We start from the raw sequence: 26655 nt of genomic DNA on the forward strand, positions 1-26655 counted from the left end.
CGTGGTTTAACTGGACACATCTTTGACATAACAACATCACCGGCTTGATATTTCCTGTACTGAATCACACCACTGAATTTGCCTTCCCAGGATCTCCTCTGTTAATGATCAGCCTGCTACCCTCAAATTGATTCTTTTTCTTTGGGTGACCTTTGTAGGCCATGGTAATGAGAAATCACAGAGGTAGTCGAAGGAAAGTGTGAGTGCATTGGATTCTGCAGTGGAGTGGCTGGGCCTGACAGGGTGCTGGTGACATTTAAACATTTGATCGACTTAAATATGTGGCCGTTCTATCTATTGGATTGTCAGCCAAACACCTAACCTGAGAGCACAGCGTAGGTTTGATGTTCAAGCTAGACACCCTTCTTGAGAGGCAAATCATGTTAACAGGGGAAAGTTTTAAGTGAACAGGTGAAAATATAGAGTGTTGAGAAGTGCTAATGAAATCTTCTAACAGTCAACCCTGAACATGAAGTAGTTCAACAAAAACTATTCTCTGTATGTGTGTGAATGTGTGTGTGTTTGTGTGTGTGTGTTTTTCAGACAGAGTCTTACACATCTCTAGATGTCCTAGAACTCAAGAATCTCTGATCTACTGCCTCTGCATCCTAGTTCTAGGATATACTGGGATGCCATAGTAAGCAATGGTGATGCTCAAACCTAGGGCTTCATGTATGCTAGGTGAGTATTCAGTTACGTGACAACCTCAGTTACGTGACAACCTCAGCCTCAACAGTCACTATTATAGGAAAATTTTCATTCACTCATGTTACAATATAAATTTAAAAAATGACAGGGAGGTCTTCACTAAGACAGAAAGTAGACAGATTCAAATACTGAAAATACTACAGGTTATGTAAGTTAGAAGAAATACATATGTTCTTTAAAGTTCTGTATAAGGCCTGACTACTTTTTTATTTATTTGTTTTATGCATATGAGTATATATGAGTACAATGTCTTCAGACACACCGGAAGAGGACATCGGATCTCATTGCAGATGGTTGTAAGCCACTATATGGTTACTGGGAATTGAACTCAGGCCCTCTGAAAGAGCAGTTGGTGTTCTTATCCTCTGAGCTACTTCTCCAGCCCCAGAAATACATCTCTTAAGTTATATAAGCAGCTAGGAAAGTAATGATGTCATCCCAATACCTGGTTGTTTTATGAAACGAAGTAAAGCAAACACATGATTGCAATCTTTCAAATCGTTTAGCTCCCCCCAGATCATCTCAGGGAACCTCCGGCTGTGTGGGAAGGAGACAAGTACTTGGTAACAATGTAGTAGCAGGTTTCCAGCAGCCTTCTCTTAGCAAAAAGCTATGAAATGAAGGCTGAACAAATCATTAATGTTGGGAATTCAATTAGACCACATACCTTTTAATGATTCAAATGGATCTGCTGGAAGCCAAAAAAATAAAACATAATACTTTCCCTTTGTTTCTTGTGGCACGTTCTCACATAGCAGGTAGAAATAATCACTCCTAACTCTCTGGTTATCATTGCCAGTGTAAAATTCTTGTCTCCACGTTTGTTGCAGTGTGGTCCAGAGGCATAGGGGCAGTGTTAAATAGTCTGTAGGATGAGATGTACTGGACTCAGGTTTCCCAGGGTAGGAAAATTATTCATAAATTGTAGGCACGATCCATTTTGTTCTGGTACCTATAGTTAGCAGTCCCACTACAGGATAGTTTATCTGAACGGGATGAAGATGTAAGAGAGGACCAGCTGGAAAAATGATAGAGTTCTCCTTGTGAAATAGTAATGACGTTTATTGAATAATCAATGACCGCTAACTTTATAAACTTTATTTCACTTAGTGCTCTGAGCTAGATAATGTTCTCATGTTCAAATTAAGTTTCGGGCTGAGTGTGCTGGTGCATATCTTTAATCCCAGCCCTTCGAAGGCAGAGGCAAAAGCAAGTGGATCTGTGTGGTTAGAGGCTAGACTGGTGTACATAGTGAGTTTCCGGGCAGCTAAGCCTTGAGAGAGACCTCGTCTCAAAAGATAAAATCAATCCAAACCAAACAAAAATAAAAAAATTCAAGAACGATTATTTTATGACTACCATCCAGTTAGAAAAGCAAAAATATGTTAAAGACTCTATTTGTTAATCAACGAGAGAGCCAGGCAGATGTTCTGAATGGTTCAAAATAGAAGCTGAAGAACAACCACACTTGTAAGTCAGAAATCTTGAAATGAATGTATAAATGGAGGCAAATAATGTTGTGAGCAACACGAGAAAGGAAGTCAATTAAAGTCCTTAGCTGGAAAACAAAATCCAAAACCCAACCCTACAAGTCTACAGCAAAGAATGATTTTGCAATTATTTCAATTATTTGTAACTGACAGGCATGTAAGTTCTTACAAAATTAGAGCCAGCAAACTAGAGTAAGGCATTCTGGCCACTGCAGAATTTTATTCTAATATTGAGTTTTTAAAAAAATTATATTCCCACCTCATGGATCAGACATCGTAGATTTCTGAGTGGACTATGTTAATTAGCAGTGACGTTTATCTACATTATGAGTAAGGATGGCTGGATGTGTCAGTGGAGGTTGGGCGAGTGAATGACATCACCTACTGGAGAAACTAACAGGTTGGAGCAGAAAAATGACAAACTATTCAATGTTTGATCCATTACTTTGACAGGGGGAACCCTTTTTGGCACACACCATTCTAATGCAAACAAATGTGCACTAACAATGTAAATGGTACTAAGCCGCATCCCTGTTCTTCTTAGTATCCCCTCCTAGGCAGAATGGAGAACAGCGTGGGGGGGGGGGGCTTTCTAAGCAAAGAATGAGCTTTCAGAAAGTTGACTCATCCTGTAGGCTGGGAGTTTCTTGGTATGATGTTTGATGTTACATTCGTTGTCACTCTAACCGGAGTGGAGATATGCAACACACTGGAGTTAGAGGTTATACTATCATCAATGCCTGTAAGGAAGCTGGGGTAGATGTATGTCTGATACCCAGATTCCTGCTGCCTGGAAAGTTATCTCAGGCCTGAGTAGTTGTTTAGAAGGTTCTCAACCCGGCCACTTGCCAGAACTGAGGAGGGTGGAGTTTACTCAATGTGGGTAGTGAGACTAGAGAATTAGCTAAAGCAGAAGCTGGTGGATGCATCCCTAGTAAATAATGGAGCCTCTCTTACCTTCCTCTTCCTCTTTCTCTTCTTCTTCCTCCCCTCCCCTCCCCTCCCCTCCCCTCCCCTCCCCTCCCCTCCCCTTCCTTTCCCTTCCCTTTTTGGAGCCATGGTGCCCATATTCTAGGCTGACCTTCAACTTTCTTTGTAGCCAAGAATGTCCTTGAACTCCTAATCCTCTGGCTGCTTCCCAAATGCTGGGATTAGAGGCTTGAGTTACTGTGTTGACCCCCCCCCCCCCCCACTTTATGCAGTGCTGGAGATCAAATCTAGGCTTTGTGCTTGCTAAGCAGGCACTCTATCAACTGAGCTACCTTAGCACAGCCCGTATTCAAACACAAATTTGTCCAATTCTAGGTTTAGGTGATTAACATCTTCACTGAATCCAGTCTACTTTTCTTCAAGAGCTGCATGTATAAGATACGCAATTACTTCTTGACTGTCTTCAGTGTCTCTTCACTGGGGTGTTTTCTGAGCCCAGTATTGGCTGCTTAATGGCAGGGGTGTGTTGTCACTATGAAGGGGGAGGTTTTCCACATGACTTCACAAGTGGGTTGATATAGCATGCAGACCTTAGATTTCCACTGTATGTAGAGTCAGAAAATGTTCAGGATAGCATCACCAAACATCACTGACTGTGGCTTATTTCTTACTATTTATTACCAATACCTAAGGGAGTTGTACAGGCCTAATAAGTCAATGAGCAAATAAAACCAAGAGCTAGGAGTTTGAAGGGCAGTTTTTTTCCCCAGACCTTGAACATCATTAGCCTTTCTATGTCCTCATTTTTCTCATTAGTAAAGCAAAAATGATAACATTTAACCTGTACAACGTCTGTGTAATTATTTCCATGAGAAGATGTAAAGTGGGGTATTGTTTTACTTATAAAAAGTGATGGGCCGGGGAGATGGCTTAGCCATTAAGAGAACTGACTGCTCTTCTGGCGGTCCTGAGTTCAAAATTCCCAGCAATCACATGGTGGCTCACAACCATCTTTGATGAAATCTAATGCCCTCTTCTGGTGTGCAGACCAACATGCAGACAGAACACTCAGACACACAAATAAATAAATCTCAAAGAATAGAAAAAGGAAGTGATGTTGCCAACAGAGATATAGATTCAGACAAGTTTAGAGCAAGCAGAGAGCCAGAGTAAAGCTACTGTCATCATGTTAGGTAACTCAGAGCAATCCTCCATTAAACCCTATATCCTACCAAGTTTATCAGGAGCCTATCACAAGTGATCTAAAATAATATAGTAACCAGCACCACCACCACCACCACCACCACCACCACCACCACCACCACCACCTATGTCATCATTATCTTCATCATCCAGCTTAAAGACACCTATTTTGATCAGTATACTTGGAAAGTCTAGAGCACGGTTCTCAACCTGTGGCTCACAACTTGTTCAGAGGTTGCATATCAGACATCCTTCATAGCAGATATATACATTAGGATTCATAACTAGCAAAATAACAGTTATGAAACCGAATGAAATAATTTTATGATTGAGGCTCATCACAGCACGAGGGTTGAGTTACTAGGAAGGTTGAGATGAGGCTCTGGGTGTGACTGGATCTGATGATTGAAAGGCTGCTCTCAGCAGTGGTCTCTATACTTACCTCTTTTTCTCTCAGTTCTAGGCGTGGCTTTTCTTCAGGAGTCTCTCTTCACAAGCAAGCTTCTTGGGCCACAGAGCAAAATGGTTGCTAGGCACTTTAGACTTAGGTGGAACTTAGAGACTGCTTTTGTTTTTGTTTTTTCTTTAATTGTGCCTCTGAAAGTTTAGAGGAATCAATATTATTGGCTCTCCTGGGCTATGGAGGTCATTGTTAGATTGCCTCCTGCCTCTTGGCCCTAGCTTTGGAGTCAGCCCAATAGATGCCAAGTGGATTAAGATAGAGGATAAATAGATCTAAATAGGACTCACTCTTGAGAAGGAGAGCTGATGTTGGTAGTGAAGAAATAGAAATATTGTTGAGGTATCTGTGATGGAAGGAAACTTAAATGCTGATTATTGACAAGCTATGACTATTAATACTGTATTGACATACAGAAGAAGTATGTCCGTTCAAATGTCATTGTCATGTTAAGGAGGCATCAAAGAGATCAAAGTCTTAAGGAAAATAATACTAGGAGTTTGTACTGGCTAGTTTTGTGTCAACTTGACACAGGCTGGAGTTATCACCGAGAAAGGAGTTTCAGCTGGGTAAGTGCCTCCATGAGATCCAGCTGTGGGGCATTTTCTCAATTATTGATCAAGGGGGGAGGTCCACTTGTGGGTGGGACCATGCCTGGGCTGGTAGTCTTGGGTTCTATAAGAGAGCAGGCTGAGCAAGCCAGGGGAAGCAGGCCAGTAAAGAACATTCCTCCATGGTCTCTGCATCAGTTCCTGCTTCCTGACCTGCTTGAGTTCCAGTCCTGACTTCCTTCAGTGATGAACAGCAATGTAGAAGTGTAAGCTGAATAAACCCTTTCCTCCCCAACTTGCTTCTTGGTCATGATGTTTTGTGCAGGAATAGAAAGCCTGACTAAGACAGAGTTGTAATACAGTTTCATCAGAAATACTTCTTGAGGGAGTATTAAATACATATTTGTTTAGTGTAATTTAAGTTTGAGTATTAGAGGCCTTTCCCAGAGGCAATATACATTAATTTACCATTTGCCAGTCTAACCACAATAATCTCATAAATGGAACTTAAGGTACAAATAATATGGGCTTGGTTTTCATTTGGAAGACATTTTCATAATGCTAGCTGATTTACTTATCTATTCATCAATTTATGGAAATCTATGTGCAAGGCTGTGTCTGTCCAGGGAAAATAATTCAGCCCTAGTCTTGCAGTATTGGTGTGTTTTCCCAATTTAAAATCATCATCATCATCAACAACAACAACAACAACAACAACAAGATGTGTGTGATGCCAGTGGATTGCTGTTCAGGGTACATGGAAAGTCTCATTAGTAAGAGAGAACCAATCACTGAAATATAATTTTAAGGAAGACAGCAATAACAAGAATTCCCAATTTTCTAGTCACCATAGAGAGACAATTCAAAATCATCTAAATCATGATGTTCTAGACTTTTCAAAATACATATCTTTTCTATTTTTTTTTTTATTTCTGTGCTTGAGACTTTGAGCTGGACAATGACGATGACGACGATGATAATGATGATGATTAATATCAGTACTATATTATGAAATATACCCAACAACCCACTGCAAGAATGCTTGTTTGTTCTAAGGAAAATGGCTTATGAATATAACATTCCAGCAAGAGAAGAATGATCAAACTGGCTACAAACATCTACATTTAGAAATGTTAGATAGCCAGAAATAAAAAAAAAAAAACATTTGAATATACATATGGACAAGTGCATGCGAATATTATGAGAAGAATAGAACATGACCTGATTGAACATGAACACACTTGCCATTGTATTAATTTACAAATGTCCTTGTAAACACGTAGAAATAATTGAACCTGTGAGGGTAATATTTTCTTCCTGGAGAGGATGTGGGGAATGAAGTGGCTGATAGGATGGGCAGAGGCAGTTTGGTAATTAGCTATATTGTTGGAGAGTGTTCACAAGAGCATTCTCATCTATTACTCGCTTAATTAAAATGCACTTGTTATTTAAATTGGAATTATTCGCATAGTTATGAGTATAATATATTGAACTTCCACAATAATTTATTATTAACTATATCTATGCAGTGAACCTTACTTTAATATGATTTTGTTCTCTATACATGTATTTTGTTATACATGGAATAAATTTTATATCATTGTAAGGCTACCTAAAAATAAAGGTTTGAAACAGGTTTGAAAAAGCTGTATTTCCTAACATAATAGCACATAAAACTATTTAAATTTAGATTAACAAAACAATTACTTATGTTGCATATGTCATACTGAAGTGCTCAGTGGCCACATGTGACTATGGGCTGCCGTGTTAGGCTTACACATTTAGAAACTGTCCATCGTCACAGCAAGGGCAACTGGACAGTGCTGGTTAAAACCATCCAATTTTCAGATTCTTTTCTGTCTTTTGAAACTGTGGCTTGCTTTTTGAAAGGTGAAAACCTATACATTTTCATCTGTCAACTTTTGACACATCTCAACTTAACTGTCATCGGTCAGCATTTGACACATCTGAACTTTAGTGATGCCCAAGTAAAATTTCCCCCAAATCTTGAAGAAAGCAGTATTTGGAAATCTTCAGATCTCCAGTGTTGAGTCAAATCTTTTAAAAGTTGTCCTAGATTCTTATCTGGCCGAACTCTGAAATACAGGCTGTGAGGAAGGAGACTTCATGTTGAATCGCTCTCTGCACTGGGAGAGAGTTAGCCAACTTTTCTGAAACTTTTTAGAGCTAGAAACCAACACATTCCCTGGACTTGACTCTTAGAGTCTTTGCGGAATCTTGCCCTCTTTGTGCCTGCGGCTTACAACTGGGAGCACAAAAACTCGCCACAATTCAATTCACCACGTGCTTTCCAGCTGACGCTGGAAGGTCTGTGAGCTGTATTATGCACTTTCTAGGAGATTCTATTTGGGTTATCATTCTCTTGGGCTCAGTGTGAAGATGCCTGTGATTTCCAGCTGCAAAGGGTCTGCTGTTTAATGAATGTGACCATGTCAGGCACGAGCCTATCAGAAATCCAGGTAGCTTCATGTTCACAGAGCAACAGATACAGCACAAGAAGAGTTCTACCCACCATTGCAAAGACAGGGAATGACAGGTATGTGACGTTGTTAGGAAAGCCGTATCCAGAGGTCTTGGTTATTTAAAGCCCTCGGAGGATTCTAGAAAACATTCTGTATCACCTCTTGGTCCATGGACACATGCCTGCCTAGAATTATGATTTATAAGCCAGACTCCTCTCTTCCTCCTTACCCCTCCATATTGTGCCAGACCCTGATAGAATCTAGCTCGAGAGCCCTATTGTTGGGGAAGCCGGGGGGAGGGGGGGGGGTTGGAACGCAGTTTCCATCCGTGTGCTCTTCCAGGTGGGCTAGAGTTGTGGATGGAAGGAGGAGTCACAGGCACAGCACCCAGCAGGCTCTGCCATCTCTCAGGCCCTGAGCAGGAGCCCGTGCAGCTGTGATGTTCATTCTGTGCCATCTGCTCAGCCACTGGGCTGGTTAATAGGTGGATTTAGGGTGGCAGGCGACTGCAGAGGCTCTCAAAGTCACTGGGTTCGGTTGACCCCAAGCTCGCTGTCTCTCACCGTCACTGAGACTTGTTTTTGCAAAGCAGATTTTTGAGTCCTACCCGTTCGGAACGCTGGTGGTGGGAGAGGCAGCATCTCGAAGCATCCAGCATTCTGCTGTGATGTCAGCTCTGCTGTCAGCTCTGGAATCAGCGCTTTCCCCCTGGGCTTCTGGAAGGCCATGCCAAATCTGTTCTATAACGGGAACCCGTTCTCTGCTCTATCTGCAAACTCGCATCTGAGAAAGGGAAAGCATGCTGAAATGCTAGTCCTAGTCATGTGCTCGGGGACCGCAATAGCTGCAATTCATAAGGTCAGTCTATTAGCCACCACTTAGGCTCTGACACTGAAAAGACACTCCCAGAAGCACAGCGTTGATAAAACCCGGTGTATTGTTCATGGTTCATTATTTTGCGGGGAGGACGAAATGGAAATGAAATGTATTGGAACTATTTATATATTAATAAATACACTTTTCTCTATTGTCAAAAGGCCTACTGTAAATAACTATTACTGCTGGCAGCACAAATAAAAGATACAAACATACTGTGCTGATCATACTATTTTTATTATGAAAAAATTATATTCCACTCAGGCCAATGCTAAGCACAATGCGAGGCATATGAGGGATATTTAGGGACCGTAGGAGTGAGTGAGCAGGTGCCAATCATAGCGCTCCAGCAAGCCCGTTAACAATACCTTTGTGTGAGTAATTTCATATTCTCAAACTAGCATGAAATACAGACTGGTTTTTAGTTTTCACAAGGACTCCAACTCATTTGTAGGATGGCTAAAATATATGATTTTGAAAATACCATATTTCCTTGTAATTAAAGGGCAAGAGTGGCTTGGTAAAGAAACCAAGAAATTAGCCTCTGCCTTGTATCCTTTGGAGGCCAAATACATTGGAAGAGCAAGTATGTGCTTGATGCAGCACCTTGTGCTTTCTCCCTATGGCAAAGGTTTAAACATGCATTTCTACCTTTAGAATGAAACTCTGTAGAAGTTGATCAGTCAGGCTTTTGGGGCAATAAACTTGATGGATGATGCTATTTACAATGGATGAAATTTCCTTTTATGAATCTGCATTAAAAATGGAAAATCTCTGATCTTTAAATACGTGGAAATTGGCTTGCTTTTTAGCGCAGGCTTTGGGCCATTAGACTTTGGGAGTTTAAAACATTCATTTCCTCTGGTGTCAAATATAAGAAAATTCTAGACAGTGATGTAAACACGCGTGTGTGGAGGAAAGGAGTCTGAACTCTTCACACCAGAAGGAGATCTTGGGTCTGGGCTGACGGTGGAGCCGCATGGAACCTGGAAGGAAGGAAATCGTGGGGAGATTAATGAAACTGGGAAGTTCATCTGACTGGAGGCTCAGATTTCCACATCTAAATCTGCCAACTCTCAGAGCTGATCACTATGGAAGGAAAAAGGAAATCTTTGGATACTTTGTCAGCAAAAACAAATGGAGCGATCACATTCCTCTCTCTTCCTGATCATTGCAAAAATACAGTGGGACTTTTTTTTAAAAATATGTTTTGAATGTGCAAGGAGAAGGAAATGAAATATTAACATATTTTATAATAAAAATAGTTTAAAAATTAGTGTAGGGCTGGAGAGATGGCTCAGCCTTTAAGAGCACTGACTGCTCTTCCAGAGGTCCTGAGTTCAAATCCCAGCAACCATATGATGACTGAGAACCATCTGTAATGAGATCTGATGTCTTCTTCTGGGGTGTCTGAAGACAGCTACAGAGTATTTACATATAATAAATAAATACATCTTTTAAAATTTTATAATAAAAATGTTAAAAAAATCAGTGTAATGTATGCTTTACATGTCTTGTATTTGTAATATCAACAGTAAATATTTATATGTAATGTTTTTTGACAAGAGAGAAAATATATTTGCTAATATGTAAACAGTTTCAAAATACTCCACTAGTTTTGAAATGATTCTTAATTTGAGGGTTAATAACAAATGCTAGAAATCTAATAAATTGCATAAACATTTTATTCATTAAAATAGACATATGTTATAAAATTTTACAACTAATCCAGGAAGGTCACATAGACCTTTTTATTTTATTTTATTTTATTTTATTTTATTTTATTTTATTTTCACATAGACCTTTTTAAATGACTAGCAAGTAAACAATCTTAGGTGTTACAATAAAATGCAATACAATGCTAATATTAGCTAGCCAGGAAGTGGGATTGTACCTTTATTAAATATGACTGAAGACATTCTTCCAAATTTTCATAGGAATGAATCCTTGTCCTTAATAAGTCTTATTCCTTTCTTATTTTCAAAAAAGGTTGATTTTTACTTTTGATTATGTGTGTGTGTGTCCACATGGGGATACGAGCCCATGAATGCATGTGCCTGTGAGATCTAGAACAAGGGGGCGGGTCCACTGGAGCCAGAGGAGCAGGTGGTTGTGAACAGCCTGTGTGGGCATTGTAAGAGCAGTAGGAGAGGTTAACTGAGACATCTCTCAGTGCTCCCTCTTCTGTTTTGAGCAGTACAACGTTCATTTGCATTTAAGGTGAAAAGTGCTATGCAAATAGAGCTTTGACTCTAGGCTTTGGAAGGTCTGAGATTGCATCTGGACCACACAAGGACCCATGGCTGTAGGATCCTCAGTGGTGGACACAAGTGATGGTTGACCTGAAAGCTAGGGATAGGGGCTGAAATGCAGATTTCCAGGACCAAGCTTCCAGACCGTCTTACTATATAAGTATAGTATGGGTTCTGCAACCTGCTTAACCAGTATCCCTGGTCATTCTGTTTGTTTTGGTTTTGCTTTGTTTTGAGATAAGGTCTCTCTACACACAGCTCTGGCTGTCCTAGAACTCACTAGGTATGTAGATCAGGAAGTCTGGAAGTCATAGAGATCTGCATGTCTCTGCTGGAATTAAAGGTGTACACCACTACACCCAGTTTACTCCTGACTGTTCTTACAGTCACTTTTCAACTAATATTGCTAGTAAGACAATGATCTCTTTATGTTTTACTCTTATCTTCTGCCCTTTAATTTGCTTCTGACAGTCTATCACTTTCTCGGGATATTGTTTGTTCATTTGTCGACACTAGGGTCTCCCACGGGCCAGGCAACCTCTTCACTGTTGAGTTAAAACATTGGCCTCCTCTCCTTATTTCTTCCTTAATTTATTGTGTCTAAACTTTGGTGAGAGAATAATTATTCCTAGCTCACTATTTATTTTTTAATGACGTCTTCATTTAAAAATTTACCTTAGATTTATTCATTTTATTTTATGTGTGTCCTGCCTGCATGTCTGTGCTGGCTGGTACCACGCGCATGCCAGGTGCCCGAGGATGTCAGAGAGGGTGTTCAATCCTCTGGAACTGAAGCTCCATGTGGATGGATGTGAACCAGCACTTGGGTACTGGGAACCGAACCCAGGTCCTCTTTTTTTTTTTTTTTTATTTTTATTTTTTTTTTCCATTTTTTATTAGGTATTTAACTCATTTACATTTCCAACCCAGGTCCTCTTAACCACGGAGCCATCTCTCCAGCTGCAACCCACATGCTCCATTTCTCTCCATAAAGTTCTTCTTCCCTTGGGATTACTTTTCCTCTCCACACCTACTCCTTGGATTTTACCTTAGCTGTTCTGTACTTACTATAAATGATACGTGCTGCATTCTTGCCTTTCGGTCGTGTTTCCTTACTGTAAAACACAGCTGGATGGACCATTCCACATTGCCCTGGACAGAAGTTACCTTAGGTTTCGTCTTCACTTAAATGCTTACTTATTTGTCTTCCTTCTGTTCTCTGTCACTAGTCCTAGCTTAGGAACTCTTAAACAAAGAAGCCAGATAAGAAAGAGTCAAGATGCCCAGATGTGAGACCCAGGGTATGCTGTAGTCCTTAGTCCTGGAGGATTTGTTCTAGAGAAGATTGTTAAAAATCTCTCTCTCTCTCTCTCTCTCTTTCTCTCTCTCTCTCTCTCTCTCTCTCTCTCTCCCTCTCCCTCATCCCCTCTCCCTCTCCCCCTCTCCCCCCTCCCTCTCCCCCTCTCCCTCTCCCCCTCTCCCCCTCTCCCTCTCCCCCTCTCTCCCTCCCCCCCTCTCCCTCCCCCACCTCTCTCTCATTTTCAGAGACAAAGAAAAAGAAAGAAAATTAGATTGTTTAGAAAGATCTGAAGTACTGTTCTAGGAATTCAGATCATTATTTAGGAAAAATAAATAGAAGATTGACTTCTCTGCAATGAAAACACAAACTTTCTTAGTATTTGCACCTAATAGAGTGCCAATATGTACCAGACAAGAAACTGCCTGACAAAATATTTTGGTGTTTTTGAATGCATGCTAAACATCTGCCATTGTGTTCCTCTCCACTGTCACGGGCAGCACGTTGGCCTAGATGACAGATGAAGAGGATACAGGAAAGAACGATGAGTGTGAGCCGTGTCTCTTTACATGCACTCATTTGATTCTCTGCAGTTACTACCTGGGCTGAGAAGCTGAGAGCCAGTGGTTTACAGTGAGCTGTGGAGCCAGCTGGAGAAGAGTTCAAAAGCCATCTGATGATCTGAGAGCTTGAAAGCTACCCACTCAAGACACATCTCAGTTTTGTCTGCTTCCTCCCTCTTCTCTGGGTAATGGAGATAATGATAGTGATCTAGCTAGCGTAGGCAGGCTTGGATGGCTCAGTGAGCTGGGCATCACCTGGGTTAGTGTTTGGTTTGATACATAGCAATGATAGAAAACTCCAACTACTGTTTTTTTTATTTTTTATTTTCTGATCACAGAAGGTTTGTTAGTTCCTGGAAAATCCGCTAAGGAAGGGCTACTAGGTAAGTATGAATTATCAAATTTACAATTGCCTTTACCATTTTTTTTAAAAAAAATTTAAAGTGAAGGCGATATAATTATATCTCATGAAGTATTTTTAAAAAGACAAAAATATAATTGAGATTGTTGTTTCTGTTTGTCTTGTTTTGGTTTGGTTTTTGAGATAGAGTCTCACTATATAGTTCTATCTGTCTTTGAACTCACTATGTAGACCAGAGTGGCCTTGAACTCATAGAGATACTCCTGCCTCTGCCTCTCAAGTGCTGGGATTAAAGGTGTGCACTACCATGCTTGGAAAAAAGGTTATTTATAATTTATAGAATTCTCAATCAAACCTATCAAATAACTGTACTTCAAAAAATTTTCCACTTTATTAACCAAATATATTCAGTAACTCTAACTGGAATTTAACTTCTAGCAAAAGTGCATGACTTTTGATGGAAAATACACAGCCTGTAAAACTGCTACTTGCCAAGTTGTCTTAGAAAGGCATTCAGACAGGAGGATCTCTGTGAGTTTGAGGCCAGTGTGGCCTACAGAGGGAGTTTCAGGACAGTCTGGGATATATAGGGAAACCTGCCTTAAATCCCCCCTCCTCTTCAATTTTTTTTTCTACAAGTTAAGACAGCATTGCTGACACCATAATCACAGGCTATAATATAATAGCCGGACACAGTTTTCTTATCTTCCAAAAATTAGATAAGATGAAGAAAGACGACACACAGCCCTGAGGAAAATAGCTCTTATCTGTCAGGGCAATACCTTCTGTCCATGATAATGACAGACCAGGCCAGCCAAGTCCAGGCCTCTGGTCAAATGCTGCATCCCACCTGTTCTGGGATGGCTTATCAACTCTCTTCTTTTTTGAGCTTTCAAACGCTAGACAAAAATCAAAGCACAGATATTTCATGATGCATGACAAAAATATGGCATTGAAAACTCAGGCCTCTGTAAATGGGCTTCTGGAAGCACACAGTGGAGTACACACAGTTTCGAGGTATCTGCTGGAGGTATTACGGCAGAGGAGTCTCGGCCAACTGGAGGATGCACAAGGCCTGGAATTTCTGCTATCAGGCCCTTTGTGAAAGCAAAAATAAACAAACGAATAAACAAACAAACAAACAACAACAACAACAACAGAACGTTTGCTAGCATGTGTTATAATCCTCTCCCAATATCCTGCTTTCTTTATTTCAAAGTAGAACCTTAAGTAGACGAAGCTCACCCATGCTTGGACTCCAAGAGTAGGTTAAAAAAAATTATGGGGCGAGAGAAAGGGCTCCGAGGTTAAGAGCACAGGTCCTTGCCAAGAGCAGCAAGTGCTTTTAACCTCTGAGCCATCAAAGAGCATTTGCAGTTCATGCAGAGGATCCTGGACTCCACACTCATTATCTACCTGGCAGCAAATAACCAAGGGATCAGATCTCTGTTCTGCCACCTCGTATATATATATATACACATGAAAGAAAAAATTTAAACACTCCACCTTTCAAAAAATTATTACTATGCTGGCTAGTATATGTCAACTTGACACAAGCTAGAGGCATCTGAGAGGAAGGAACCTCTATTGAGAATATGCTTAATTAATCATTCATGGGGGAGGGGCCCAGTTCTTTTTAAGTGTTGCTACACCTGGGCAAATGATCCTGGGTCCTATAAGAAAGCAGGCTGAGGCAGCCATAAGGAGCAAGGCAATAAGCAACACCCCACCATGACCTCTGCATCAGCTCCTGCTACCCGGTTTCTGCTTAGCTTGAGTTCCTGTGCTGACTTCCCATTGTGATGCACTGTTACCTGAAAGTGTAAGCCAAATAACTGCTTTCAACCCCAAATTGCTTTTGGTCATGGTGTTTTATCATAGTGATAGAAATCCTAAGACAAACCATCCATCCATCTTTTATCTATCATCTATCTATCTATCTATCTATCTATCTATCTATCTATCTATCTATCTATCATCTATCTATTTATCTATCTATCATCTATCTATCTATCTATCTATCTATCTATCTATCTATCTATCTATCGTGTATCGATCTATCTATGATGCATGTGTGTGTGTGTGTGTGTTTGTATATATGTAGGTTAGAAGAGTTGAGGAAGGCGCTTCTCTGCTCCCATTATGGGAGAATCTGGTCATCAGGTTAGGCAGCAGGAACCGTTTAACCTGTTGAACCATTCTACAGCCACTACATGAATAACTTTCCCCCAGCTGTCCTAGAACTCTCTCTGTAGACCAGGCTGGTCTCCAACTCAGAGATTCACCCATCTCTGCCTCTGGAGTGCTGGGATTAGTTTTTCTTGCATAAATAAGGTTCACTTTAAAAATGTTTACAGTATTTTAGGATTGTCTTCTTTCCCTACATATGCCTGTCTGTCAGTTCAAGATCCTGGTTCTGATCACTAATCAAGAAAATCTAGTTTTAGAGACACCCACTCGATGACACCCAAGTATAGGGAATCTAACACTTTGTCATCTGTAGGCTGCTGGGGGAATCTCTGTGTTAGGGGTTAATTAGAGCAGTCTATTTCTATGTGACAGGTTGTGAAACCAGAAGTTATAAGAGGTAAACATTGGAGAATCTGATTTACTTGTTCATAAGCACACCATAAAATCCTCAGTTAAATCACATTTTATGACTACAGTCTCCACGTTTTTAAATATAGCCCTTTGCTTACTTCATAGTTGTAAAGGCTGACTTCCGTTCGGCTGTGTGGCAGTGAGTAATTTATCATGTCTGTTAAGTGAACAATATTTACAAAGTGCTATCAAACAAGTTAAAGTAATATTTCACTGTGTCTTTACAACAGTGAAGATGGCTAGAGAAAATCCACTCACTACTTACAACGTTACTCTATGACATTGTAGTTCTATGAATCGCAAATCTTAAACGATTTTATCACAGGCCTGCCTCCATTTACTTCCTTGCTTTGAGTGTTTTCTAAGGCCATTTTAGATATGTTCTTTAAAAGGAAGAAAACGAGGTCTTAAAATTTGGTTTTCTTTGAGTGTAGCTTAAATGGTTATACTCATTGTGGAGGGCTATTTACTTGCCAATCACATGTGACACATTGATTGGGCTGTGACATATGTCCACAATGAAAGAGACTGTGGAATAATAAGTTAAAACATAACATGTTCATTCATTCATAGTGGTTCATTCATAACAATGGATGGAAATTGGTTATGTAATTATGAAAGTATCATTTATGATTTATAGTTTCCCGAACATGTCTATATCTATTATCTCCGCTGATTAAAAAAGAACAATAAAGAAAGCACACCATGAAGCTGGCCCTGGTGATGCACACCTTTAATGCCAGCTCTACAGAGGCAGAGGCAGAGGCAGAGGCAGAGGCAGAGGCAGAGGCAGAGGCAGAGGCAGAGGCAGAGGCAGAGGCAGAGGCAGAGGCAGAGGCAGAGGCAGAGGCAGAGGCAGAGGCAGAGGCAGAGGCAGAGGCAGAGGCAGAGGCAGAGGCAGAGGCAGGAGGCAGAGGCAGGAGGCAGAGGAGGCAGAGGCAGAAGAGGCAGAGGCAGAGGGATCTTTATGAGTTTGAAACTAGCCTAGACCACATGTGATTTTTTCAGGCTAGCTAGAGTCATGGAGTGAGATCCTTTCTCAAACAAACAAACGCGGAGAGATGGCTTAGTGGTTAAGAGCCCATATGCTCTTCTACAGGATTCCATTTTGGTGCATAGAACATACATGGTGGCCTATAACCATGTGTAACTACAGTACCAGGGGGTCTGATGCCCTCTTCTGGACTCTTCAGACACAGACACCAAGAATGAATGTGGTGTAAATACATACATACATACATACATACATACATACATACATACATACACATATGTATATATGTGTGTGTATGTGTATATGTATATAATAGATCTTATAAATGAATGCACAATATGAAACATCCAAGGCTTATCTAACCTTTCTCAACAGAGGACAGAAATGAAGTTTTTTCCAGAAGGGAAAGTTCCCCAGTGATGGTTTGTGATCGGTGGATGGAGGATTAGATTAAGGTCTCCTAATCTCAGTCCAGAGAGTGCCCTGCTACACTGTTCTGGCTATGTGGTTTCTTATTTAAAAGACTCTCCTATCTAGGGATGGCAATGTTCTTTTTAATCAAAGAATCAATCTCTGTATCAGTCAGGAATGCAATAATTTTCTAAGAATTGCTGTTCCTTCAGTCTTTGTCCTTCTAGATTGCTTGATATCAGTTGTAAAATGGAATATATATATTCTCTGCTGCCTGGTTTGGACTGTTTCTATATAGCTCTTTCTTCAGCAGCTTTAGACTTCAGTTAATGTGAACACAACTGGAACCTTGACACTAGAGGCAGACAGGCTTTCACAAGTGTCATGCACTCGTAGAATATACTGAGATAGCAAACCCAAACTTACCCAATCATGTTTAAATGCTAAATGTCGTACCTCAAACTTATGAGTGTCTATTTTGGTTGAACTGTGGGTATCGGAAGCCATGAGGACAAATTTCTGATCTGGTAGTGTTCCTTAGAACCTATGGATATGAATGTTTATGAATGGAATCATTGTGTTTGGGTGAATTCACACTCATTTCTTCAAAACTAGGTTATTCAAATTCCCTCTCTCTTGGCCTCAGTGCTTGTGTTGTTTCTTGTTTGTTTGATTTTTTTTTCTTTTTTGCTTAACCTCGATATTGTTGATGCTCATTGAACTGAACCCCAAAACAGGTTTTGGAAGGAAGAACATTCTTTCCTTAGAATCTTTCCCCTTTCTTCGCACCATGCTATGTATATGTATAATTCTCTCCCAGCCTTCTCCATGTTATTCTTTCACTTAAAATATACATATGAGGTTTGGAGAGATGGCTCAGTGGTTTAGAGTACCTGCTGCTCTTCCAGAGGACCTGGGTTCGACTCCCAGAGCCCACCTGGTGGCTCACAACTGCCTGTAACTCAAAATCTGGCTCCTTCTTCTGATCTCTGTGGGGACTTGGCATACATGGGGTGCACAGTCATAAATGCAGGCAAAGCAGCCATATACATAAAATAAAATTAAAACATTTAAAAATATTTCTCTCAATTACACACACACACACACACACACACACACATATATACACACACACAGACAAACAGATACTTCAACGATGTTGCAAATCATCAGACTGGGGGTTTATGTTAAGTGACTCCGACTAATTTGCTAAGTGCTCTAATGAAAGAATGCACAGGGCATGAAAGAGCAGATGAGTGGTCACCAGAGACACAGAAGCAATGATCAAAAGGAGATGCTAGAAATCACACTCTTAAAAAAAAAAAAAAGGTAAAGGAAGGTTAGGTGTCCTGACCTTTAATACCAACACTCCAGGAGCAGAAGCAGGGGGATACACAGTAAGACCCTGTCCCAAAACAAAACACCCTGTTAAAGAAATGAAGAAGGTCTTTGATGGTTTCCTTCATGGCCTAGACATGGCTGAAGATATGGAAATCATATCATGGTCTTCTCAGCTTGAAATCATCACAGTGACTGGAAAGCCATCACCCAGCCTATACCTTGCATCTCTCCCTGCTTAGTTAGGTTTTAACTGCTGTGAATAGACACCATGACCATGGCAAGTTTTATAAAGGGTGATATTTAATTGGGGCTGGCTTACAGGTTCAGAGGTATAGTCCATTGTCATTATGGCAGCATCCAGGCAGGCATTGTGCAGGAGGAGCTGAGAGTTTTACATCTTCATCTGAAGGCCTTTAGGAGAAAACTACATGAGCTAGGACAAGGGTCTTAAAGCCCACACCCACATTAACACACCTATTCCAACAAAGCCTTACCTCCTAATAAAGCCACTCCCTGGGCCAAGTATATACAAACCATCAGACTTCCTCATCTCCAATAGGTTCCCCTTCCCTCCACTCACTCCAGACTGTGGTCCCCTTGCTGTCTTTCAAATGTGTCAGTTCCACTTAACTGTTTCTGTCCCAAAGACCCATGTTTTGTATCCACATGAGAGTCACTTATTGTATATACTAAGTGATTTACTTGATAATTTTACTGTCTCCTTTTTCAAATACTCTACCAAATATAAATCCTGCTAAAACGTGTTTTACAAGAGCATAGATTAGCATTTTGTTCTATGTCATTCATTCAAACTTAGAATAGGTTTCTCTCTCTCTCTTTCTCTCTCTCTCTGTCTTTCTCTGTGAGTGTGTGTATGTGTGTGTGTGTGTGTGTCTAAGGATTTCTTACTTTGAGAGTTGGATTTTCAGTTCTTTTCACTGCATGCCCTATTAGGATACAGTAGCCTCCCTTCCTGAGACAAGGCATGAGGAGAAGTTTTCATAGTAACAGATATAAATTGTCTGTTTCCCTTCCCCCAGGAGACCATCTTCTACTATTTCCTCCACAGGAACGCACAGAGCTGAGGCCTCTCTCACATCAGTTCATTACCCCTTCTGCTGGAAGATCACAGGCAGGGAACACTCAGGAGGTGTGGGAACTACCCTGAAAGTCCACCACCAACACCACCACCACGACCACGACCACCACCACCACCACCACTGTCCCTCTCAGAGTTTGTAACTCTCACAGACCCCAGGTTGATGTATGCCTTCCATACAAGCATTCGCTGGGGGATTCTGTTTCCAGCCAACAGTGAGGACCCATGTCTAGTTTTAGGGGCATCGACTTACTCTGTGGTCTCAAACTTTTGGTGAATTTAAAAAGGGATGTTGATGTGATGTTGGCCCAGCTTTTCTTGCAAAGGTGAAAATGATGCCTTCTGGATTTTTTGACATCCCAGAAAGCAAAAGCTTAGTTTACATTTTAGAGTTGTCAGACACGATAATAGAAAGGGTAGGATGGAATGAGACAATCAAAAGGGAGGGTGTGTATTTAAAACAATTTTAATTTTAGTTAATTTAATAGTTTATGTGTTTCGGTATCTGTGCACCATATGTGTACTTGATGCCCAAGGAGGCCAGAAAGGGGTGTTAGATCTCTTGAAACTAGAGTTAGAGATGGTTTTGAGCCTTCATGCGGGTGCTGGGAACTGAATGAGAGTCCTCCAGGAAAGCATCCAGTACGTTTTACTGGAAACTATTTCCCCAGCCCCCAGGAGGACAGTTTGATAATATGGATATGACTTCTGGGAAATAGAAAAGAAGTGTACATCTTTTCTATCCGGGGTTTAAATAAGACAGACTTTATTTTTAAAAGCTGCTGTAAAGAAGAAGTTTAATTCCTGTGGATTCGGTCCTTCCTGAAGGGAAAGTGTGCATTCCAGGTCATGCGTGGTGCTTAAAACTGCCTTCTTCTTACAAACTGTGTAGGGAGGGAGCCCTGAGTGGTGGAATCTCTGAGTGAATGTGATACTTTGCTTGGGTACTTTGAGGACTCTAGACCCATGGGAATGCTCAAGCCTGTCCTTAGGTGTCAGCAGGTGTTGATAGTATGCGTAGAGAGCATCCATCCTAGGTTTCTCCAACCAGCCTGAAGACTATATCCCCATAGAGACTGCTCTTACTGGGAGCACCTAAACCTGTCTCCTTGATCCAGCTGTACACCATAATGCTTGCCTCCTTGTTTATCCATATGCGGTTACTTCTTGTTCAGCTGTAGCAATAACCTCGCCTCCCTGTTCAACTTGTAAGACTCTGGTGAGCCTTAACTTATCAGAGAACCCCCCCACCTCCCGAGTGAACAGAGGAGCTGGGAATCTATGCAAAAGTGAGAGAAATCTTATTGTTCCAGCATGCTGGGGTCGCCCTGCACATGAAGGCGAGAGAGAACGACCCTCGAAGCCCATTCAGTGAGATTTTATACAATTTTCAGAGCAGCAGCCATTACGCACAATGTGATTGGCAGAACACTGTGACTTTTAAACTGATTGGTCTTTAGGGAATGAGGTGGCAAGGACTTCCCTTGTCTGTAGTTGGCCAACGGAATTGTCTAAGTGCTCTGGGCCTCCCCAACCCGCAGATGACCACTCTCTGTGGTCTGAAGAATGTAATTAGCCCTCCCTTCTGGAGGGGGAGTGGTGCCTATATTCTCTATGACCTTTCTCTTCCAGGAGGGGAGGGGCCTGGTGGAATTTTCCAAAGTTTCTGAGTTGACCTCTTCAAAGTCTATGTAATAAACATTTGTGGGTGCTAATGGTTTCTCCATCACTGCGGTGAGTATGGTTTTCTGTGCCTCTATGTGTTTTTCTTTTCTTCAATTCCCTTGCCACCCCAGCCAGGCTCATTGCTGGAGGACTGCTGGACGCAGCAGAACTAAGTGGCTTTCAGTCAGCTAGTCGCATAAGAATGCAGCATGGGGCTCTGACCACTGTTGCTGAAGCACAAGAACCCCCTTGGCATTAGGAAGGAAGACTTCATGAGATGCCATGTGGTGTGTTTGCCTTCTTGGCAGAAGGAAAGGCTTTCTGCCTTGCTGAAATATTTTGGTTGCGCAGAGTCATTGTCTTGAGGCTCCTAAAGAAAATGGTGCTGAATTTATAGAAGGTGACAGAGGAAGACATAAAAAGTGGTTTGATGCAGGTTATCACTTGAAGGAAAAGCCGCTAGGTAATTTTGATGGATTGGAAGTCAAATACGAGGAGTAAAAAAAGATGACCTATCCCCCAAAAAGCTAGAGGGAAAAGTACCTATTACTTGTGTTGGGCTGGGCTACCAAAAGGAGTTAGGGAACTTCTGTTTTAGATCAACAAGTTTGGAGACATATGATGGACCTGCCAGAGGAGTTTGTTGTGTGCTGGCAGTAGAATATATGATTCTTATGCCCAGGATGTCCAGGAGAAAGGCCTGGCCTGGGGAAGCCAGCACACTGACTACCCAGAAAGCCAAAAGTGTCTGACAGCTCTTAAGGAATGCACATGAAGCTTGCTGGACCTGCAGACTCTTCCATGCAGAGGAGACAGACTGTAGCTCTGGATGCTGGAAAAGAAAATGATCGATTGTATCAGGTCATGCACATCACTCAGCGTGGAGTGTTTCCTTGTTTAATTTCCTATCTGCTGAATTTTTCATTTAGAGTTGGCTAGATTTAGGCATGCGTGTTTTTTTAAATCTACAAGCTAAACCAGGTGTGGTGGCTCCTGCCTGTCACTTAGCACCCAGGAGGGTATGACTCAGGAAAGACTGACAAAGACCAAGCCAGCCTGCGGTACATAGTGAGTTTCAGACCAGCCTGGGCTACTGAATGGGACCCTGTCTCAGAAAACAACAACAAAACCCACAATCAATTATATGACTGTCTCAATCATGCTTGTATATTTTGACATTTTTATTTAAAGTTTATTTATTTTTATTTTATGTGTATGGATATTTTGCTTGTGTGTATGTCTATACACCACATGTATACAGTGCCTAGCAAGGATGATAGAGCCACAGAAATGAACGTTATAGATGCTGTTAGCTGCCATGTAGATCCAGAAAATGGAACATGTGTCACTCTTAATGGCTGAGCCCCATTCATTTTTACTTTTAATAAGACTGTGTCTAACCTCACAGAAGAATATAAACATGACTGTTCCTGATAAAATAATGTTTGAAGATACCTAGTTTTCCTTTTTAAGTCCCAGAATATTTGAGTGGCAGTTGCCTTCTCTTTGGACCCACCTTCCCTTACTTAGTCTTGACACTCACTGTCTAAGGAAAGAGATGATACGATTCTGAGTCGCAGGAACGTGTTTCTCTGAAACTTTGAAATACTCAGCATGTAAAGTTTATGCCATGAAAAATAGATTTGGGAGAATAAATAAAGAGCTAAGCTAGCTTCGGTGTAGATTAAGTAAAGAATTTTGAGTCTGTCATGGGGACGGGGAGGGAAGGGGAAGTCAATGAGAAGGGATCGAAGAAAATCAGTCTAGAAATGGGCGCATGGTCTCACTGCCTCATCAGAGTCAAGGGAGGGGGCAGCTGAAGGCTTGAGAAGCACACACACAGTCAAGAGATGAAGGAGATGGCTGTCCACTCTCCTGTTAAAGAGCAGACTAGCCAGAAATAAAAGATACCCAGCAAATTCCCCAGCCCTGAATTTTATTGTGTTGGTGCAAGGAAATACCTGAAAATCTGGGTCAGATCAAAGGACATCTGTGACACACACTCCTTTGCATACCTGAGGACAGATTTGCCCATTCAGGAGCTTCCATCTTTGAAGTGTTAACTAGGCTTTTCCCACCTCTTAGGACCGGTCCCACAGATCAAATCTCTATCCTCATTCTCTCCCACACATTACCACCACTCCTCCCTAGTGTTTTTCCTTTCTACCCCTTTCCATGTGTCAGGCATAATGATCCCTCTAAATCCATGCCCATGTTCAGAACCTTCCCTCAACACAGCCTGTGTGGTCCTGTACACTACAGTTTGGCATCAACTTTCTGCCCTCAGCTCCTTCCATTGTCCTTTTCCATCTTCTCCAGCCTGTCCTGCTAGCTGTTTCCTGAACATACTATGTATATATGTCTTTACCTCAGAGTCTTTCTACAGGCCAGCTCCCTTCCTCGGGATGGTTTCCATCTGTATTTACCAATGAAGAGAGCTCTCATTACTTTTCCGCTCAAACATACCCCCATTCTTTATACCTTTGAAAACCACTCATTACCTACTCTCTCTCTCTCTCTCTCTCTCTCTCTCTCTCTCTCTCTCTCCCTCTCTCTGCTTCATTTTCTTAGCGCTTACCAGTACTTGATATATGTGTGTATGCATTCCGTGGCTGTCACTTCTTCCCAGAATGTAAGTTTGACAAGAGCCATCTGTTTATTGGTTTCAGCAATACAGTTGCCTCTCAATAAATATTTGTTGACTAGCTAAACAAGTGAATACATTTCCACACTGTTCACGAGGCTTTGACAATTGAACTACTTCGATGACCTATTCTCAGATAAACTGCGAAACAGACAAAAATTCGGCTCTCTCCAAAGCAGGTTCTCAGATAAAGACTTCATGTGAATAACTTAGAATATGCTATTGGGAGCGAAAGTAAAGAATAGAGGAACAGGGCAATGAAAGAGAGGCATCTTCACCATTGCTACCAGCCACTGAAGGGGGTGTGCCATGGATTATCTGAGGATAACCATCTTCTCTACTGCTTGAGGGGTGACTTCCCTTGCTCCTCTGAGCTGTTAACACACATTCCAGGTAAATAGGCACTATGTTTGGACCTTACTGCATCAGGGAAGCTATAAGGTAGGAAGTCATGATTCTGTGCTGCAGGCCTCAGCAAAGTACTGTCAAACTACCCATATACAAAGCATATAGAAGCCTCTATACACTTAGATGCTCTGCCCAAGGCAAGCATGAGGGAGTTCAATTCATAAGCGAACTCAAAGCAACAGATCCATTCATTCTCAAATGCATGGGACCAAGCGATTGTGATAGAACCCTCTGAAACTGAAAGCCAGAATGAATCTTTCCTCCAATATGTTACTACTCCCAGGTAACAAGTACACTGCTTTAGACCCATCTCTCCAAGGGGATAAGGAGAGAAACACATTTTTATAGAATCTTGTACGTAGTTATATGCATGTGAAAACTGAGCCTGCTCCTGTAGTGCCCCAGAAGCCCTTGAGCATGAAGTAGGAAACCCACCCTGCAACAATACAAGGTTGGTTTTTATCTATGCCAAACAGAACAGACTATGAACCTATTCATGTCTCATTTCCAAAATTCAGTTATTCAAGGAGTTACTGGAGCAGCCAGGAGTTCACCTTCTACTTCAAGATCCCTACAGGAAAATTTCTTCTGAATCTCTAGTTCCCCACTCCAGTGAGCAGTGAGTTCTGCAGTTCATTTCAGTAGCATCTTGCCCCTATTGATGGTTTAATTTGAACTTAGTGCTGGCTGCTGCAGGTTTAGGGTGTTGGAACACATACCTACTTACATTTGAAGACAGGGCACCTTGAGATGGGTCGTCCTCATTAAGTTGGAATCGCAGAGATTGGAAATTGCAGTCCTTGTGATCAGACAACTAGAAAACTAGACAAAATAGGTCAAACAACAGCACATGCCATTGGATAACATGTGATGAATGATGGTGAACGATAAGAGATGGGAAACAAGTGAAAGAAGCTGTTACTCTGGTCCTCTGGTCACTGCCCAGAAAGAGCCCATAGGACCCAGCACAGGGAAGGGAGGGGCCGGTGAATAGAGCATGCCCATATCATGGAGGAGGCATAGTCACGTGTTGAGGGAAGTCAAAGCAGGTATAACTAGGGGCTTAGAGTGCTTAGGAGAAGAGCCCTGCATAGAAACATAGCTCCAGTGATCTACTGAAGGTCTAACTCCATCTTCAGTTGAGAGTAGACTAGCATGCCCTAAGGAGAGAGGCATCTGGGAGGGCTGGAGCATCCCTAGGGATGCTCATAGAGCACAAGGATCCTGTGGCCACCAGCCAGCATGGGAAGTCTCACAGTTCACGGCACTTCAAGGTTGAGGCTGCTGTATGAGTAGCAGGGTTATACAGCAGGGTCAAAAAATGTCCCAAACACCGATCTCCCAGGTCTTAGCCAAGAAGGCTTAAAAGGGAAACTTAAAAGGATCAGACTGTCTCTGAGCTTCTTAAGAGCGTTACACAGCAAAGTGCAGGAACAGCTACAGGGAATACGCACGCTTCCCAACACCCAAAAGAGTGAAATTAAAAATTTACAGTGTTCAGCAAGAAGTCACAAAGGCAGTCAAAGAAGTTGGAAAATACAACCTGCAATGAAGAGGAAAACTAATCAGTCAAAACACGGAGACGAGACACAGATGATAAACTGTATACACAGGGCTGTTAGTGTGGTTATTGCGACTACAACCCTGTCCAAAAGCCAAGTCAATAGAAGACAGCAGGGTATATAAGATCTGACCTGGACTTTAAGAAGGGAAGAATAGAATGGGGGTAGTCAACAGTCTACGGAAAGAGAATGAAGAAAGCTGCAGTGCTGGAGAGGGGGTTGGTGAAACCAAACCCCGAGGCTTAACCACTGAACCAGACTGCTTTCCAATTCTATTTCTTCATTATTAAGTTCAAGAGTCTTTAGTGACTAAGGTTTCTGTCTACTACTGGACATACTTTGATATAACGGAAAAGTTCACCTTGTTTTTTCCTTAATATTTAATAATTAATTAAATACAGATTTACAATAGTATACTATAATATAGTAATAGTACTAATTAAATAGGGATTTAACAAATCCCTATTTTTTTATTAGATATTTTCTTCATTTACATTTCAAATGCTATCCCCAAAGCCCAAATCCCTATTTCTATATATCCTGTTAAGAAGATGTATTTTGGGGGCTCTAGAGAAGGCTCAGTGGTTAAGAGCACTGACTGTTCTTCCAAAGGCCCTAAGTTCAGTGCCCAGCAATCACGTGGTGGCTCACAACCATCTGTAATGGGATCTGATGCCCTCTTCTGGTGTGACAGAAGGCAGCTATATTGTACTCCTATACAGAAAATAGATTTTTTTTTTTAAAGAAGAAGCTGTA

The 26655-nt window shown here is 41.4% G+C and overlaps 2 long non-coding RNA genes across 2 annotated transcripts in view; both read left to right on the plus strand.

The window, feature by feature from the left end:
• The window catches only part of Gm32660, a 31073-nt gene extending 11041 nt beyond the window's left edge, over positions 1-20032 (plus strand). The window contains exons 2-3 of the long non-coding RNA XR_386211.2: positions 12844-12998; positions 19591-20032. This is a non-coding gene — a long non-coding RNA (predicted gene, 32660). The remainder of the gene's footprint in view (positions 1-12843; positions 12999-19590) is intronic.
• The window catches only part of Gm5095 (predicted gene 5095), a 180902-nt gene that overhangs the window by 77969 nt on the left and 76278 nt on the right, over positions 1-26655 (plus strand). The window lies entirely within an intron of this gene.

The sequence above is a fragment of the Mus musculus genome, chromosome 18 (genome assembly GCF_000001635.26).
Source record: "Mus musculus strain C57BL/6J chromosome 18, GRCm38.p6 C57BL/6J".
Lineage (NCBI taxonomy): Eukaryota > Metazoa > Chordata > Mammalia > Rodentia > Muridae > Mus > Mus musculus.